The following is a 15,902-nucleotide window of genomic DNA, read 5'->3' on the forward strand; positions in this document are numbered from 1 at the left end:
AGGTTGGGAAGCCTGATGTGGGGCTCAGAACCTTCACTCCACTGGGTGGACTTCTGTGGTATGTGTTCTCCAGTTTGTGAGTCACCCACCCAGCAGTTATGGGATTTGATTTTATTGTGATTGTGCCCCTCGTACCATCTCATTGTGGCTTCTCTTTTGTGTTTGAATGTGGGGTATCTTTTTTGGTGAGTTCCAGTGTCTTCCTGTTGATGATATTTCATCAGTTAGTTGTGATTCGGTGGTCTCACAAAAGGGAGTGAGTGCATGTCCTTCTACTCCATCATCTTGAACCAATCTCCTCCCAAGGGGACTTTGGCAATTTGTATTTTCTTGAAAATCAACATTTGAAGACTTCATAGTATTCTGTTGTCAGTGACTTCCTCTGTATCTGTCGATTTCATGTCTTCACATCTTTCATTTTTCTTTAATGAATTAACTACAGGACTTTCAATTTGATTTAGTTTGCCTTCCCTGAAACAGTAAGCACTTTCTCTTGTTGCAGGCAGTGGGCAGAGAACTGTTCTAACAGGTCCATCAAACACCATATTGAGGCACCTGTCTGTGAGAACTAGGCATTTCATGTACATTATTTTCAGCCCCGATCTTATCTGTAGCTAAAGCCTTTGATTATGAGATGGGAGTCCATCACTTCTTCAGTTTCCCAATCAGGTCTTTATCATTCCTAAGATCATGTTTAGTTTCCACTGAGATGATGAGAGTGTTGGGAAATGGGGTCACATTTAGGATACCACTTTGCATGGATATTCGCAAATGATGCAGGACTCACAAGGGAAAAGCAAATGAAGAATACATCTGCTTGCAGATAGATGGGAGGTATAATCTGTCATAATCTTCTTGTCCAGCTTCTTGTCCCATAAGCCCAGATTCATCGTTTTTCCACCTACCAGACCATTAGCAGAAGAGTTGTCACAGACAATAGGGGTATATGCTCCAAGAAGTGCATTGGCGTGTAACTGATCAGTAGGCAAGTTTTACCTACAGCTCCATCTTCCACCACCACACGCCTGATGACCTGCATCTGAGCCACTTGCTTGGTGGCTCGTGGCTGTGGCCGAGCACAGAGGCAAGAAGCAGTGGGTTCAGGGGTGCCAGGACCTCTTCCCACACTGCTTCACCCTTAGCAGACTGGAAGCTGAAAGACCACCCAAAGAACCTCATGTTTGCATCTCAGTGGGGATTCTTTAAGGCCAGAACATCTCCCTAGCCTAAAAGGGACAAACTTACAACAATAGAATCTGAGAGAGATGGAAATGGTGGAAGATTATTTGGTTTATGGTGGTTTATCCAGTGTATAAAATTACTCCAAGTAGTAAGGCAAGACTTGCATCTGGAGTGGTTTTCATGAAATAGGCTGTGGGTATGTGTGTGCCCAAGATGGTGCTAGGGACTCCATTTATAAACAGCAGTTTGAGTGTCAGGGCCACTGGAATGCCTTTTAATTAATTAATTAATTAATTAATTTTAACATCTTTATTGTGGAATGCCTTTTTAAAAGAAGGATTCAGCACAATGCAGTGGAAGGACTTAGAATTGTAGTCACAGGACAGGGCTTTGAATTCCACTTCTATCATGAATGAATCCTTGACTCTGGGTAAGTGTTTCTTAATCTCTCTGAGCCTTAGTTTCTTTCTTTTTTCTTTTATTGGAGTATAGTTGCTTTACAGTGTTGTGTTAGTTTCTGCTGTATGGCAAAGTGAATCAGCCGCACGTATACATATATGCCCTCTTCCTTGGATTTCCTTCCCATTTAGGTCACCACAGAGCATTGAGTAGAGTTCCCTGTGCTATACAGTCTGTTCTCATTTGTTATCTATTTTATACATAGTAGTGCATGTATGTCAATCCCAATCTCCCAATCCATCCCACCTCCCCTCCCCACTTGGTATCCATACATTTGTTCTCTATGTCTGTGTCTCTATTTCTGCTTTGCAAATAAGTTCACCTATACCATTTTCTAGATTCCACATATATGCATTAATATACGGTATTTGTTTTTCCCTTTCTGACTTACTTTACTCTGTATGACAGTCTCTAGGTCCATCCACATCTCTACACATGACCAATTTCGTTCCTTTAATGGCTAATACTCCATTGTATATATGTACCACATCTTTTTTATCCATTCCTCTGTTGATGGACATTTAGGTTGCTTCCATGCCCTGGCTATTGTAAGTAGTGCTGCAAGTGAACATTGGGGTGCATGTCTCTTTTTGAATTGTGGTTTTCTCCAGGTATATGCCCAGGAGTGGGATTGCTGGGTCGTATGGTAGTTCTGTTTTTAGTTTTTTAAGGAACCTCTATACTGTTCTCCATAGTGGCTGTATCAATTTACATTCCCACCAGCAGTGCAAGAGGGTTCCCTTTCCTCCACACCTGCTCCAGCATTTATTGTTTATAGATTTTTTGATGATGGCCATTCTGACTGTTTCAACATCTGTAAAATGGAAATAATAACCCCTAACCACCAAGATTGTTGCAAAGATATAAATCAATAATATTAAATGAAAATAGCAGGTAAGGTGCCTTGCAAACTGTAAAGTACTTTGAACATGAACGTTACTTATGCAACAAGCATTTGTCAAGGGATTACTATGCACATAAACTGTGTTAAGGGTTATAGCAATTTACCAGGTATATCTTTAAATATCTCATACCATTTTAGCCTGTCAGTTGAGAAGTTTCTGTGGGAAAGCCTTTCTCTGAAATAACTATTTTATATAGCATTTTTCCTTTATCCCATTGGCTGGATTTAAGAGATAGATCAGGATTGTAAAACATCAAGGAACATGAACGTTTTTCAACACTTGCTTCTTGCTTTTATTAATAAAAAGAGAACTGTGCCAAGGGTGTATGCTTCACTGAGAAATAATGAGAGAAAATTGTTCACGGGCTTACTTGGTTAAGTGCAACTAGGCTAGCCTGTAATTTTTGTATTAAACTGCTTGGTAGTTGGGAACCAATATTTGGAGCTACTCATTAAATAAATTACCTAGATTAAAGAGTTTTCCCTGATTACAAACACAGGGAGCAAGGATGTCCTTAAAACCCCTGGTCTCTTAAAATAAAGAATAATGCAAGGTTGGTGAACAGGTAGCCCTGGACCCTGGCTGTATGGCACATGGAAAATGTTGATTAGACCTGAGAGCTCATCAGAAGAAGGAATTACTGTAAGGCTTGGGACCAGGGTGCTCCTGATGCTCTAAATGTGTGTGACCTTTGGGCAGCATGTCAGCTCCCTCAACCCAGTTTCCCTTTCTCTCTAAAGAGGAGTAATAGCATCCATCTGGACTATTACACAGGGATGTGGTAGAGATCTAATTCAAAATGCAAATTATAGAAAAAGCTGATTCAAAGAAGCTTGGCAAGTTCTTCTCAAATGTCAGTGTAAATAGAATCACCTGGGGATTTTGTTCAAATGCAGATTCTGGTTCAGGAAGATCCACATTGTGGTCCTGATTCTGCGTTTCTGACAAACTCCCAAGTGATGCTGGTGCTGCTGGCCTACATACATATCACACTTTGAGTACTAAGGGGTTCAACAGTAAAGATAGTTTTTTAGCCCATTAAACTGCAAGGTCCAGGAATAAAGATTGGCCTCAGTTTAGGCTTGTTCCAGCTGCTCAGCAGTGTTATGAAAGTACTGGTTTCCTTTTGCTTTCTCCTATGTTCTGTAATGTCAGCTTCACCTTGTGGCTGGTTCTCTGCATGGTACTAAGGCGACTGCTTGCAGTTCCTGGGGCTTTGGTTCAGACATCCCTGGTTGTGGCCAGCAGAAAACTGTGTTCACAATATTGCCAGCCAAAGCCCTAAGATTCATTCCGACAAAACAGATGAAATAAACTGATTGGCTTCTGGGGCTGGAAGTGGAGTGAAATTTGTGGGGCTGGAAGTGGAGTGAAATTCCCAGAACCAAATGGAAATCAGGGCTATGGAAAGGGGAAAACAGATGCTGGAGAGGCAGCCAAGGAATGTCCTTTTTTAGAGTGTTTATCAAATCTATTTTAACAAATGTGATGTATTAACATGAACTATCATAAACAGAGAGTTTGCACACATCCCTGTCTGATTTAGAAATCTTCTTTGAGTCAAGAAATATCAGTTTTTGTTAATAGCAAATGTGTTTTGGAGATCACAACACTCTTTTAGAGATTCCCAAGACATTTATATTTATTGATAAATTTAATGTAGCTTGTGTTAACGGGAGTCACTAAGGAGGGTTGGAGTGAATAATCTCTTTATAAAGAGATCAGAAAATCCACAGCACAGGGAAATGCTTTTAAGGTGTTTTGTAGTTTGGTTTTTAAATTTAATCATAAATTTAACTCTGCTGTCTGGCTGGACTTGGAGGGGAATAAGGGAAATATGGATGAAACGATTGTAGCACATGAGAATACCAAGAGAGTGACTGGGGATGGGGCTGCCCTCCCCAGGACAGAAGGAATGGTTTGTTGATTAAGACGAAACAAATTAAGTTTATAAGAGTTATTCACAGTTAGTGATGGTGAACTTCTTGCTAATCTTGTCATTCTTATGCCCAAAGCTTTCACAATATTGTTGTTTTACCACATGCTTGTCACCCAACCAGCAGACAAAAGCTGGGAACTGTTTGTGTTGGGTCTGGAATTTACCATGGAAAAGATGCCAGGGCTGAAATGAAGTTCTCATTAGGAAATTTCTCTCCATAGGTGGACTGGTCCCAGTGCCATGATGGCAGTGATGTCACCATGCTGTCAAACAAACTCAAGATTAATTCTGAGAAAGCAAGACTCCTAACCAGATTGTTTCTCCCCAGTGCTATGAGCACTGAAGTTTACTGCTGGCTTTGGAACTTTGTGTACAGATAACTCAAATAGACAGAACCCACGAGTTTGCTGTATAGGGCAATGTCTGTGTAAATGATAGGGTTGGCCATGGCTGGGTGTAGATGTGGCACAAACTGGATGAGGCTATAGATCTGGGTGGGGGCCCCTGCAAAGCCTAGTTATCTTTTAGGTAGTATGTAATTAACCATTTAACCTTACCCAAAGAGTTTGATCGAAATGGAGGGTAAACTTGAGAACCCAGAACTTGCAGTCAGAAATGGGGGTGGTCTTGTAGGCTGTACCCTTTAGCTTTGCAGTTGGCATCAGAAGTATGAGTCCCTAGAATGAGCCTCACTCACTGAAATGTGTGATTTGGGAAGAGAAAAGACAAGAGGCCCAGGATGAATCTTTGATTCCTGCATGGCTTCCTGTTCACCCACTGTAGTGGGCTCTTGTCTAACACTTGGAAATGAATTATCTGAGGAGGCAAAGCAAGACACTTTATTGGGAAGGGGCGCCCGGGCGGAGAGCAGCCGGGCAAGGGAACCCAGGAGGACTGCTCTGCCACGCGGCTCGCAGTCTCGGGTTTTATGGTGATGGGGTTAGTTTCCAGGTTGTCTCTGGCCAATCATCATGCTTGGCCCATATTCTGACTCAGGGTCCTCCCCGGTGGTGCGTGCATCTCTCAGCCGAGATGGATTCCAGCGTGACAGTTTCGGGAGGTCGGCAGGACATAGTGTCTCCTCCCTCCTCCTTTCGCCCCGCCCCCCTAGAATTCTCCTGGTTAGTTCTCAGCAGCAGCACCATGTTCTTTATTGGGACTTCCTGTTGTGAGACAGCTCAGGCAAGTGATTATCATCATGCCTGGACAAGGTGGGCAGTTTCAGTCAGCGGTTCCCTAACAGTGGTGCTGGGATCAGTTACTACATGTAAACGTTACCTGTGGAATTTAGAGATGAATCCACATCCCCAGGGGTTAGCTCACTGGATGCATAAGGAAATGTAAAATAGTAAGAAATAAGCTAAATTTACAATGCCTTGGCTATTATTGTTCATAATAGCTAAAATGAAAATAAAGAGCTTTGGGGCAGATCCTGACTGTGAGCCCATCTCAGATTCCAGCCAGCCTGAGCTATGGTTGCTAGCTTCAGGGCTGCTACCAAAGGGGAATTTTGCTGGGACAACAGGTAGTGCCTCTAGGATGTCTGGTCACCAAAAAGGTTGTCCAGGTGGGTAAAAGGCAAAACCAAGGAAGTAGTGAAACCAGGGGGTATATGTGAAGTAGTCGTTTCGTTTTGCATTGATATTTTCAGCTTCCTGAAGAACCTTTACTAAAGTAGGCTTTGAGTGACTAACTTAGAGCGGTGTCTTTGGTTTTGGATACCGCCAAGTAGAAGAGCATGTTTGGGTTAATACAGGACCCGGCTCGCTACGGAGCAATCACAGATGGCTGTGTGTGATCCAGAAACACAGCCAGTTATTTCCAAAAGGACAGCTAGCCTGGAGGACTGGATAAAAGCAGCTGAAAGTGAGTTCATCCTAAGAAAGGAGACTGCAACTCTCCCTTTAAATGTGAAGTGGGGGCTTCCCTGGTGGCGCAGTGGTTGAGAGTCCGCCTGCCGATGCAGGGAACACGGGTTCGTGCCCCGGTCCGGGAAAATCCCATATGCCGCGGAGTGGCTAGGCCCGTGAGCCATGGCCGCTGAGCCTGCGTGTCCGGAGCCTGTGCTCCGCAACGGGAGAGGCCACAACAGTGAGAGACCAGCGTACCGGGAAAAAAAAAATTGTGAAGTGGAACATCCCAGATGAAACAGCTGAGATGCTTCATATGCAAGCCATGCTTAGATTGTTGGGCTATTCATCCACTGAATATACCCCTTACCCAAGGCATAGTAAATGCTGTGATTAAAGGCACCCCTTTGGCATGGACACCCCATGTAACACTGCTGCTTTGATATCGAGCAACAACAGTTTGAGAAGCCCTGTCAGATTTGTTGTCTCAGCTTCCCTTACAGATTTTACAGATGTTAGGAGATTAGAGTGATTCACAAGGAAATGGGGAAAGACAAAGGGAAGAGTCAAGGGAGTGGACTCAGCAGAGTGGAAATCTTTAGATGGTTGTTGATAAATGGGATGAATAAAGCGGACATTGATGAGTTGAAACAAAGGTCTTAATGCAGCACTATTGGAGGTTGGGTGGGTGGACCAGTGGAAGCCCCTGCTGGTTCCTACTGTTCAAAGGGCCCTTAAACAAATCTACTCTATTTAACCCCTTCTGGAAGAATTCGTAAAGCTGGAAGGCAAAGCTGACAATGAGAAACATGACCTGGAATCACCTTGGATAGTGGGCTGGCATATTAAGATGGAAACTGACAGAAGAGCCAGAGTCCCCCACCTGGGGACCCAAGGCCATATGCACAAGGGTGGGTAAATGGTCAGTGGGGTTGAAGGAGAAGAGAATGTTTGGGGGCTTCTTAACATGAGATTCCAATGCACTATGATTCCAAAATCTGTTGGGAAGTCCTAATAAGATGTACAGTGAGATTGGGAGGACATGGAGATGCAGTGGTTGATGGGACTAAAGTGAAAATTTGGATTAAAATTGGAATGTGAAGTGGTTATTTAATGTGAAGGGATTGGATTTCCTTTATCTGAACATGACTTCCAGAGGTGGGAAGTTTGGGTAAAAATAAATGACAAATGTAGAGAAGGAAAAATGGTAGCTGAGGATAAAGGAATGAATAAATGGGTTATGCAGTGAGGGAACTCCCATATTACTTAGGTGACTTGAAAGAGGCTCAGAGCAAGAGAATAATATTATCTCTAAGCTCACCTGTACCAGATGCCCAGAAAGGTGAAGCTACATGTTTGCCAAGACCACCCCTGCTTTGGGAACCTCACAAAACTGAACAGAAGTCTGCAAACCTGAGTGGTATCACTCTGGGAAACATTTTGGTCGTACAAGATGATGATGAACTAGACTGAAGGTTAATGAATGAGTAGAATTCTAGCAATGTGCCAACAGCTTTTGAGTCTCATTTTTCAAGTTACATCTGCTACAAAGGATATCATTTGGGAAGGAATTTGTGGGAACTTCTCCCTAATGGGCCGTTGGACCATGTGGAGTACAACTCCCAGCCGACTGATCATTGTGTAACTCTAAACCTGGATGATCGAATGCTTAGAAAGTTTCCTGGCTATAATGGTGGCATGACCAATATACCACAGAGTGCTATGCACAAATATGTATTATGCTTATTTTTTGTGGATGGAAAGCTATTAAACAGAATAGAAAAAAACATTGGGTTCCTGATGGGATTAGAGTAATAAGTACCACATCATGGGTCTGAATTCCCCTGGAAACAGCCTCAGCTTGAGATGAGGAGGGCTGTGGGTGACCTTATGGCATACTCAAACTAAATGACATCTAGCTGTGACACCACTTGTCTAACCCTAGAATGGAGGACCCAATATTTGGGGTACAAAACATGTATGCTAACCGCACTCAGGTCATTAGTACACAAAGGCAACAGCATGCATGGTGAATTAAACAATACTGGACCACAGGACAGAAAAGGACTTTAGGGGAGAAAGTTCTGGTCTAGGCATCTTGGGACAAGCTGAATTCACTTCTTATGAGGAGTGGCATTCAGAGGAAAAGTACTTTTAACTAGAATGAGCAAATTAGAGGGATTCTCTTCCAGGAGGCAGGAAAGGGTTGGGAGTGAACCTGGAAAGATGATAAAGCTTTAGTGAAGTGGCTCAGGCAGACTCAACAAATAGTGCTGATAATGCTAGGATACACTGTAAAAGGTTTGTACCCTTACCCAATAGGACCTCTTGACTATTTTAAGACAGATGAAGGGGCAGTAACCATGGGGAAGTGGCCCTCCATCCCAGCAGCTGGGGCTCAAGGGCACAGCAATGGAATCTTATGGCCCTCCAAACCTGTGGAGTTCTCTGGAGGCATTTGTAATGTACACTGATGCACTATATCTGCCCTCACCCCTAGGATAGATTAAAAGACATATCCTGTAATACAGTTAGCAGAGATAGGAACTATTCTGAATACCACCCACGTTCTGCCTGTGGGAGGGAGGTGGGCCCTGCTGTATAGTAGTGCACAATGGAAACTAGTCTTAGTACAAGCCTGTGAACTGAGACAGGGTAAATGGCTTTGACCCCAACTAACTTGGACCCTGTAAGTAACCAAATCATGGCCAACGTAATGACACCTGTTTATGGTAATATCTGACATATGGGCAAGGATAGATTATGTTGGAAGGCATAGCAAATACCTCTGTAATTCTAACCGCTTTTGTTATATAATGAAACAGAATTGTACCATGACCATACTCTAATATGATGTAACATTGGCATTGTTGGTAAAATTTGACTACCTTATGTAAGTCGGTCTTATGATTATACTGATATTGATAATCAAACATATTGAGAGACGTAGTTAAACCCTTTTCAGGATATAAATGGAAAATGCTCTGAAGAACTGGCTTTAGCTAACCATCAGATAATTGCTATGCTAAATAGTTTTGTACAAGTTTATCATGATGTACAAATAGCAGTAGATCAAGGGAGGAAACAAGTAATAAATTTAGTACAAATATATGAAAATGTATGTGATTACTTTATAGGATGGATTAATTTCTTTAAATCTGCCCAACACTGGTTCCTCCAAACGTTAGGCATATTCATACTGATTCTGTTACGGTGTCTGTCATATAAATGCTTTCCTAAATGTAGACGCTCAAATATGATCATTTGGCTTAAGAGAGCCTTGGCCAAATGCCAGGGGGTGGCCTGTGTATTTAACAGGGGGAGGTCTGGACTTTGCCCTCGTCTCCTGGGAGGTGCTCTCTAGGAAGAGTGTCTTTGTTTACCTGGGGGCTTTGGGCAAAAACGGACAGTCTAACAGTGTGATTTATGATGGGGACTTTGAGCTACATGATATCTGCTCTACCTCTGGAGGATCTAAAGGTCAGCCCTGTGTGCAGTCAACCAGGTCTCCGCAGTAAAATCTCTGGACACCAAGGCTTGGGTGAGCTTCCCTGGCTGGCAATATCCTGTGCATGTTGTCACAAATCATTGCCAGGAAAGTTAAAACTGTCCATGACTCCGTGGTGACAGGACAACTGAAAACTTCATGTTTAGAAACCTCCTGAGCTCTGCCCCGTGTATCTCTTCCTTTGGCTAATTTAATCTGTATCCTTTATTCTTTCACTGCAATAAAGCATAACCACAGTCATTATGACCTTCAGTACATTCTTCTAGTGAATTACTGAGCCCGAGTGTGGTCTTAGAAACCCCTCTACCCTGCAGTTGGTATCAGAAGTGAGGGCATTCTTGGGGACTGTGCCCCCTAACCTCACAGGTGGATTTTATAATTTTATTCTTGTATCTAACAACACCATCCACTTTCAAATATGCCTCTGCTAGAAACATTATCCTTTAAATGGTTCCTTAAATGCCATTACAACTATGGTATAATCTGTAGTAAGCACCATGAAGATGTTAATAAAGATGCATGTGTAAATTAAAAAGTGACTCTAAATGCTTAGTAACCAATTTACTTCACATTAATAATTCAGCTATTTTTATTTGTTTCTAAACAAAAAGCAAAGGGAACCCAGCCCACAGAGTAATTGTAATAGTGTGCACAATTTTTATTAAACAAAAATAAAATCTTTTAAAGTTCTCAGCTTATGAAAGTCACTCAGATTCATTTCTTTTTTTCCCATCACATGTCTTCTTTTTGAAATTTTCTCTCAAACTGATAGAAACTGCCATGCCCTTCCATCCTACATCTCATCTTGGGGCAAAAGGAGAAGACATCATTTGGTGTCCTTAAATGGTAATACTTTTAATTGGAAAACTAACCCACCCCTAACTAGAGTACTGTTTATTCTGTTCCACCTGTTTCAAGCAAGTGCAGTAAAGTGATCAGAGCTGAACTAAAAAGGAAGAAAATGGCAAGGCATGCTACACAAATAATTTTCAAAGGCCCTTAAATTGTGAATTTTGAAGATTTTCATGCTTGACAATACTGGGTATCTGTGCTTCACAAAGCACTTTACAAAGCAATATTCTTGGCTTCCATTTGGTAACTGGCAAAAAACAAACAAACAGAAAAGAAACAACACTCCCCCCTTATCCAATACGACAAAACCAGGGGCAGGGCAATAATGAGAACTTATTCAGAGTCACGGAGGAAATCATGAAGAGTGCCAGACTCAGAGCCAGTCCCCTGGGCAGCATTTTTCTGTTCTTCCATTTTTGCTGCCTAGATATTGGATTTCAGTTGGGGTTACTTAACTTACAGGCCAATCATATATTCAGCTTTTTCAGAATGTCACAGGCACTTTGCTACAGATTCAATGCTTTCTCTTTTAACTCTCCGTTTACTGATTTCCCTCCATCAGCACTAGAAAGAAAAATCACCTGCTGATGGTTTGTGGGCAAAGGATTATTTGAAGAAGAATTTTAAAAAATTATAGACAAGTCTGAGAAACATTTCTATCTCAAAAAGCAATGTTTTCAGACTTGTTGATCCCCAGTTTTTACCTAAGTGGTATTACAATAAAATAATTTATAATATAAAAGTTATATAATAAATATGGAATAAGTATATACTAAAATAATTTTAAAATACACACAATTAAAATTGGCATTTTTTACACTTAAAACCCTTATCGAAACATAAAACAAATAGAATATTTCATATTATATACCCCTCAAAAAATCCATCCAAAAATGAAATGCAGAATATCATTGTGACATTCATGTGGTTGGTGATTTTTTCTTTTTTTCTGGAAGGAAATCCCCTTTGTGAAATAACTGCTGCTGAGTGCTACAGCTTAGATATTTGTATATCTCTGGCAAGCATTTTCTACCGGGTGCTGTGTGACAACTCAGTTCCCTCCTCCTTTTCTCTAGTGACACTCCTGAACAAATGTTATTTGCATGTCTGTTGGTCTTCTTGTGGCATGGAGCACATCGTATGCTTACCAAGGGCACATCAGTTCTTTTCACATTAGCTCATGAATGTCAAGAAGAATTACTCAATGCCAATGAGATTCCGAAGTCTCCTGATTGTACTAGATGATGAGTTGTTTATTCACATAATCTAGAATTTACCTGGGTTAATTTTTTGATAATCATCAAAATGCAAACACAAAAAGTAAAACTCTTAGAGGCAAGCCAGGGACAGCAAAGTGTATATCACTTGGACTCCAGAATCCATGAACCTGGCTTGAGAACCACTCTTAAAGATGCATGTGCATTTTGACTTAATAATACTTCATCTAGTAATAGTTCTCATCATGAGGTAATTTAAATATTTCACTGAGTTGTTATGAGAATTAATTAAATAGTGTATGTGAAAATATTTTGCGTATTATAAAACATCATAAGTATGTAGTTATTTTTTTGTACCTCTTTCATTTCCTTTTTCCTCAAAGCCTTATGTAATACACATACAGAGTCTTACTGATATAGTCCCCTTAAAAATTCTGTTGCCTTGGTGTTTTTTATTAGTGTATTGATCAGCTGTCATCCGTTACTTCAGAGGCAAGCTTCATCTGATTGTTTACCACACTGACAGAGAAATACTGATAGACTTCATGATTTCCTGGATGTTTGACAAAGTGTTTGAAATAACAATGATCCAAAAAGGGGAATTCTTGCAGACTTCCTTTGGAACCCTAGAGTTCCAGTGTATTCCATGGAATCTGGTAATTGTGCTGCCCGTAGGGAAATACCTGGCATGGTACATGGTACTCAGGACTATGTGTGTAGGAGACAGAAATACTTCATAACAGTCTCTGCTAATGGTACTTACAGGCGAAGGGGAAAAAGAACGAACCATCAGGATGTCTTCTACACCAGACACTTAATAGGCACTATCTGTATTGTTGGCATAATGTCCCCCTTGTGCAGGGAAAAAACTGAGATTTGGAAAAGTTCAGTAATTTGCCTAAAGACCCAGAAGGTTATAATTTTCAGGTCCATATTATTTCCCTGATACCTGCCTGTGGAAGCATGAGTGAGAACGCACAGGGCACAGACCAGGATCTTGGGCAGAGGGGACAGAGCTTCCCAGGCTGGTGTCTGCCAAATCACTTGTGGCCTCAAATCCAGTTTTCCAGAAGCAGTATTTACTACTGCTGACAACCCTACCTTCCTTAGTTTGATCTGTTTTCTCTCTAATATCAACACTGTCTTAAGTGGTAGCTTCTTCCCAGCAAACTAATTTGAAGACTTGCTCTGACACTGGTCTTTTCTCTGTTTATAGAATTGACCTGGAGTTAGAGACTTGTTGAGTCCTTGATATTCAGCCCAGGTGTGGAGGCAGTTTGGCCTCCACCATCCAGCTTGGGCAGCCTTGATAGCACAGAGACAACAAGATAAACGCTAACATTTACTGATGATTATGATGAGCCAGGCACTGTTCTAATTGCCTTGTATGTATTATTTGATTTAATCCTCATAACAGTCCTCTGTGGTACCTATTAATGCCATTTTACAGGTGAGAAAATGGAGGCACAGAAAGACCTAGCAACTTGCACAAGGTCATACATCTATAATGAGGCCACAGCAGACTCTGACCCATTACATCCCCAGGGCTCTGGGTTGCCTTTCTGAGCAAGCTTGGGTAGATTGCTATGACTGTGGGTTCCTGCATGTGTGCTGTGTTTACCTGATCTCTTACCTTGGGTTGAAAGGTGCTTGGTCCAGGACTCAGATGTTCCACTCTCCATGAGGCCCCCACGGTACAGAGAAGTTCTGAACAAACAGGTTGTGTTTAGTGAACAGGGTTGACCTTTCCTACATGAAGCACTGATGTCCAAGTGCCTATTTGTGAAGGCAGAGAGAAGTAGCCCATTCTTAGTGGCATGTTGATGCCTCAGTGTATGTATATCAAAAGGGAAACCAGACTTTGACATTCAGTACTGTTATGGGTTAAATTGTTTCCCCCCAAATTCATATGTTGGGTTTCTACACCCCCCACTCCCCGACTGCATACCTTAGAACATGACTGTACTTGAAGACAGGTTCTTTAAAGAGGGAATTAAGTCAAATGAAGTCATGAGGGTGGGCCCTAATCTGATTGGTGTCCTTAGAAGAAGATATTAGGACACTGACAGACATAGAGGAAAGACCATGTGCAGAAACAGGGAGAGGATGGCCATCTATAAGCCAAGGAGAGGCCCTCAGAAGAAACCAATCCTGCTCACGTGTTGAGACATAAATTTCTGTGGGTGAAGCCACCTGATCTGGGGTGCTCAGTTATGGCAGCCCTAGCGAACTGATGCAGATACATTTGGGCAGAAGGATGTAGGGCCTGCCTCTCCTGGCTAGTGGTAAAGGGAGTCATTGGAACCTGGGCTGCAATTTGGGGTATACACACCACAATTCTGGAGGTGCTCTCTCTTCTGCAGGGCTGGCTGGAGAGGAGGATATGAACTGGGGTCAGTAGAGGGGGGAGGTTTCGTAATAGCCTGACACCAAATTTTTAGAGCATGTTTACTTGTTCACTAAAGAAATACCTACTGACCACCTCTTTATCATGTGCTCACCCTGTGCTGAACCTTGGTGACAGATGGTGACCCAGATGGACCACATGGTGGCCCCAAAAACCTTACAATACAGAGGCTCAAGTAGTTGTAATAGAGCGTGGTCAAGGCTGGGCTCTGTCCTGGGGAGCAGCACGTATAGTGTGTGTGTTGGGGGAAGGCTCGTCAGAGCAAAAGCATCAACGTTGGGACCTGAAGGTTGGATGAGGAAAAGCTAGCCCAGCAGGGAGGAGAGCACAGAGAGTTACAGAGAGAGGATAGATAGCTCTGAGGTCTTGCTGGTGAAGGAGAGAATGACATTTCAGGAAATGAAAAAAAAAATTTTTTTTTAATTAAAAAATATTTTTTCCAGTTTTATTGAGACACAGTTGACCTATAATGTTGCATAGCAGATGTGCAACAAGAGTTGATATACGTATATATTACAAAATTATTACCACGGTAAGTTCAATTAACATCCATCACCTCACATAATTATAAACTTTTTTCATGTGGTGAGAACTTTAGCAAGTTTCAAATATACAAAACAGTCTTGTTAACTATAGTCACCATGCTGTATGTTACATCCCCAGAACTTATCTTAAAAGAAAGATAACTTACTTATCTTTTAAAAAAAGTTCAATATGGTTAGAGGAGCACATGTCATGAGTGGCAGGGGGTGGTGGATTGTGGAGGGGTTAGGCCCCGAGCTGGGCTGGGCCAGTGGCATTGATGCATATGCTTCCTTAAGACAATTGGAGGCCACTGAAGGATGCTGTGCTTGGTCATTGGTGTGTTTGTGTGTGTGTTCTCTCCAAAACTAGCTTAGATCCAATAACAAAGCCAGGAGCACCAACCAGCCTGTAATTACAAATAATGATAGTTAACATTTATGGAACTTTTCTGTGTATAAATCACTGTGTGTGTGTTTTGTATGCACCATCCCCCCTTTTTTGCTCACCGTGTTTCCACAAGAGATGTGTTACAATTACCCGTGTTTTACAGATTAGGAGACTGAGGTCAGAGAATTTAAACTGTGAGACCCCAAAGTCAGGCTGCAGAGCTGGGACCCCAAGCCACGACACTGCTCTGCCACTCATGCCTCTTATCTTTCCAATTTTCTTTGACTTGGGCTTGAAACTGTCAGGAGGATAGATACACCCATAATTTATTCTGTCACCTAGTACTTCACTGAGCAGGGAGGGACACAGGATTTGAGGGCTGCCACAACCAGTTTGTAAAATTTCAGCCTCTACTCACCCCGGTTGATGAGCTGCTGCCGTGGCTGATTTCCCTTTTCAGGAAAAGCTTCTAGATAACATCCAGTAGAGGAGGCCTTGTTCCAGGACAGTGAGCATCTCCTACCTCCTTCTTCAGTTTAGAGCAAGTTGAATACATTTAACAGTTCCTCCTAGGCACTAGGCCTCACCAACCCATGTGAACTTGAGTGTGTTCTGCACACAGGCAAGTGTCAAACTCTTACAGGCCTGCATGAACGTTCTAGGCCCTGCAT

At 42.0% G+C, this 15,902-nt stretch overlaps 1 pseudogene; it reads right to left on the bottom strand.

Moving 5' to 3' along the window:
* Positions 1 to 353: 353 nt before the first annotated feature.
* On the bottom strand, positions 354 to 1,039 carry LOC132502486 (ras-related C3 botulinum toxin substrate 1-like; annotated as a pseudogene).
* Positions 1,040 to 15,902: the final 14,863 nt, after the last annotated feature.

This window comes from Mesoplodon densirostris, chromosome 15, assembly GCF_025265405.1.
Source record: "Mesoplodon densirostris isolate mMesDen1 chromosome 15, mMesDen1 primary haplotype, whole genome shotgun sequence".
Lineage (NCBI taxonomy): Eukaryota > Metazoa > Chordata > Mammalia > Artiodactyla > Ziphiidae > Mesoplodon > Mesoplodon densirostris.